Source organism: Spermophilus citellus (genome assembly GCF_964194105.1).
Source record: "Spermophilus citellus genome assembly, chromosome: 9".
Lineage (NCBI taxonomy): Eukaryota > Metazoa > Chordata > Mammalia > Rodentia > Sciuridae > Spermophilus > Spermophilus citellus.
In genome coordinates, this window is record NC_138191.1 from 128204567 (window position 1) to 128209159 (window position 4593).

The window sequence follows — 4593 nt, forward strand, 5'->3', positions numbered from 1 at the left end:
CCAGAGACCCTGGGGTGGTGCCTGGCTGCGGGTCCGGCGGAGGCCCCGCCCCTCCCGGAGGCCCCGCCCACTCAGGCCCCGAGGGCAGGATTTGCCCAGAACCCACTTCAAAGGGGCCCAGGAAGCGCTAGCGAGCCTCAGAGGAAGCGGCGGAGCCTCTAATCCAGCGCAGGGGTGGGGGAAGCCTCGCAATTACCGAGGGGTTTCCTCCCGCGCCCCCCCAATCTTGGAACATTTAAAGTTCCCTCCATCCTCACCTCATACCGCCTCATCTCTGGGAGTGGGGACCCCACGGTGCTGAGCAAAGCTTTTATTCTGCAAAACCTCACCTGGAAAGTGGAGCAACCAGTGCCCACCTCTTGGGGGGGGGGTTAATGAGAAAAGGGGTTCAGCGCAGAACCGTCGTGAGCACTTCCCAAGTGTTGGCTGCAGCGACAGCATTTTGCTGCTGCAATTGCGGAATGTGTTCTTTTGAACACAAAAGTCGCCGCGTGCCCGCGCAAACTGCAAACGTTTGCTGAGCACCTAACCGTATGTCAGGCACCACTGGGGCTGGCAAGATGGAGGAAAGGGAGCCTCTGTTCCTCCAGGAGCTCCCTGCCTGAAAGGGAGGGAGTTATAAGAGACTATGGGAGCAGAGTTTGTTGCAGGATGAAGCTATTTATTTAGCCCCAGGGAGCCCAGTTGGCTTTTCAGAAGTGACTTTTGATTGTAAAAGCAGCAATAGCTAAGATTTAATGCAATCACTGAGTGCCAGACACTGTGCTAACTAAGCACATTAGCTACATGATCTCCTGTAATCCTAGCAGCATCCCTGGAGGGTGGAAACCATTTTTATCTTGCCCATTTTACAGACTATGCAGCTGAGGTCACACAATTGGTTACATGGTAGAATTCAGGTCTGCTGGAATTCAGGTCCATCCGTCCACTTGCCAAGACTACCTTGGGTGCACAATATAGACCAGGCACTCTCCTACACTTTGGGACTCCATCCTCCTGTGCTCCACCAAAGCAGGTCTGGAAGAATGAATGGGAGCTGCTCAGATGGAAAGAGGATCCAGGGAGAGGGTACAGCTTGGACAATGGCATTCAAGCATGAAAGCACATGGTGCGTTCAAAAGGAGCAGGCAGACCTGGCTCTGGGGTAAAACACACTTAACCCTCTAGTGCCATCTCTGTGGTGTACGAGTCATGTAACTTCAAGTGAGTTGGTTCTCTTCTCTGAGCCCCACATTATCCAAAATGGGGTCAATATTAGGTTTTCCTCTAGGGCTGCTGGGAGGATTAAATGAGTTCCCATAGATGGAGTGGCTTGGCATACAGCAGACCTTTGAGAAACATGGATTGAAGTAAGTGGAGGAAACTGATTCAAAATGTCATCGAAGGTGAGCATCTACCCAGTGAGGCACTATTCTGACTAGTGCCAGGAATACAGAGGGCTGGGAGATTCATCCCCTGCCTCCAGGGATCTTCACACTTGAGTCAGGGATAAGGTTCGGTTCAGAGGCTTGAGAAGGCAAAGAAAAATTCACTTGGCTGAGACTAGAGTTCTGACTGGCATGTAGCCTGTGGCTCAGGGGCAGGCACGATCCCTGGAGTTTTTCTGAAGAGGTGGTCCCTAGACTGTAGAGTGGGCAGGGGGTGGCCATTTGGGTTCTGTAGAATTCAGAGACAGAGGACAAAACAGATGCTCACAAGGGTGTGTGCTGGATCCAGACTAGAATCCCAGCTACAACTTTCACCAGCAAGGTTGCTTCTTGGCAAAACCCATACAGTAACAATGCCCACCTCTTAGGGGTAATGAGAACCAAGGGGTTCAGTGTGGGAGAAGTGCTGAGAACCGGGCCTGCTGCGCAGTAAGCACTTTATAAGTTTTGGCTGCAGTCATCTTTTCTGATAGTGTCTGGCTCTTGGCCAAAGGCAGGCGAAGATCAAAGGTGGGGTGGGTGAAACCAAGGCTCCAGCGTTCAGCCTGCTAATCTGTTTGTGCCCAGCCAAGTCCTAGCAGAGGTTAGCACCTGCAGGGGCAGATGAGGCAGGCGTGCACTCTCCTCTCCTTCTCTGTCTCTCTCTTTCGCACATACATACGCTCAGATTCTACCTGCCTGTACCAAAGCTTTGCCCGCTGCAGTGGCTCTTAGGCCCTGAGGGCTCTTTGGGGCCTTTATAGGTAATTCCATCTCCATTAGAGCTGATTATGTCACAGTAAATACCACATTTCCATGCTGCTTTACAAGACTCACTGGAGAACTTTCCTCCTTAGCATCCAGTCACCCAGAGCCAGAGCTGACTTGGGACAGGAAAAGAAGAAGGCTGAGTTAATAAGTGGGTGACTAAGGGCCAGGGAGCTTCCCCCACCCCACCCCCTCCTGCCACCTCACATATCTTCCTTCCCACAGGCTCATGTCACAGGCTGTTAAGTGAGCACCATTCAGTGCCAACACAAACTGCTGGGCACACAAGCCACAGCCATGGGGACCTGCCTGACACCAGCATGAGTGGGTCCAGGCTTTGGGGGGCTGGACACATCCAACACATAGAACCTGCAAATGGCATGTAACACTTGTACAAGCAGGGCCTTTTTTTTTTTTTAATGTGGTGCTGGGGATCGAACCCAGTGCCTCACACATGCTAGGTGATTGTTCTACCTCTGAGCCCATACAAGCAGGATCTTACAAACAACTCCTATGAAGTCTTCCATAAGCCAGTGTCCCCAGCCCAGTAAACATGCAGAACACTCACCATACCACATATTACGCACACGCACGTGCCCATGCACGTACCCTGTGCACACCGCATGAACCACCCTCTCCAGATGGGACTTCCTTTTGCTGAACCACATGTACCAGTAATGACATCTGAGATTGAACTGGCGCTTTCTGACATCCCGCCTGTGTGGCTTACACACATGACCTTATCTGATCTTCGCAGTCACTCTCCCAGATAGGCGTCTTCCCAAAGAGCAGACTGAGGCTCAGAGAGCAGAGATAGCCTTTCCAAGCCTGAGTTCTCAATCACTGTGTGCACGGCACACTCACACAACACACTCAGAACAAACCCTCTCACACGCGTACGTACATCAGCACCCATATCCACATGCACAGCAGCAGTCAAACACAACTTTACACACTCACACACACATACAGTTCCTCTCATGGCCACATACTCTCACACACACTTATAAATCAACACTTGTATCTACACTTACACACTCGCCAACACATCTCCACACACACACACATCAGTACTTACACCTATACACATCCACACTCAAACACAATTGCTCGCACACATGGACTCCCTCTCATGGACACTCACACACACACTCTTGGAAGCCCAAGGCTCCCCTCTCATCATCCTGATCAAAGGCTTTAATTAATCCCAACACCTGTAATTAACCCTTCCTCTCCCCCTCCAGGGGAGATGTCCAGACCCGCTTCGCAAGGGCAGAGGCCAAGACCAAGCTGTCCACATCTGGCAGGAGGACCTGGGTACCTGAGTAGCCCAGCATGGCTGCTGGGTGAGGGGTCCGTGGGAGTTGAGGAGAGGCTGGGGTCAGAGAGGAGGTGAACAGAGGGCAGCTTGGGAAACCAGGCCAGCTGCAGCTGTTCCTTTCACACTGGCCAAATGGTGACAAGGCAATAGGCATCTGGGGGTGGCTGGGTGGGTGGCCACTGGCTGGGCAGTCAGTTGAGAGGACATTTCCCATTTGTTCCTCAGCCACTTCCATCAAGAGGGGAGGTTGTGAGCTCACGTCTGAGGGACCTTTGAGGAGAGGCCCCTGGAAGGGACAGGCAGGAGGCAGGAGTCCTCCAAAGTGTCAGAACACACCAACTTTATCATGCCAGGGTCAGGGAATGAAGGGTGTTAAGCTCAGCCACCCTCCCAGAATGCAGCAGGGGTTAAAGCGGAGGCCACCAAATCCAAACTTTGCTTCTACTACCTGTGAGTTATGTAATCTTCGGGCATGGGGTATAATCTCTTGTAGCCTGAGTTTTCCTCTTCTAAAAAAGTGTGGACAATGATGGCTGCTTCCTAGATGAGAATTAAATCAGGGCATGTCTGACCTGTTCCCCGAAGAGGGTTGCTCCTAGATCCCAGTAAGCATAGAGGCTCCTGAACAAAGGAACTCTCCTTGTCCTTCCAGGGTCTGGTGCACCCTTCAGAGGTCCCAAGATAGAAGGCATCCGGTTTATTTCAGGCCTCCTCTCCCAGGACTGATGCTAAGGAGGCAACTACTTCTTGGACATCCGGCCCATTTCTGCCTAGACTGAGGCCAACGTTGAGTTCAGTCACAAAAGGCAAAGGACGAGAGCGGGGACGGCTCAGTGTACGTTTGGGCCGAAGATCCCTGGATTCCGAGATCCCTGGGGACTAGCGCGTGGGGGCGCTGATGCTTTGAGACGCGCAAACTCTGGAGCGCCTGGGGGGCGCCGGTGAGTCCAGAGGGCCCCAAAGTCTTACCCAAACCCCTCTGGACTTTCCCTCCCTCCCCTCGGGATGCCAGCCCGGCCCCTTTAAAGACATTCCTGAGGGCGTGGCTTGGGTGACGTCAGCGCGGGGCATGAATGAACAGGAGCGGGTTCTCACCCA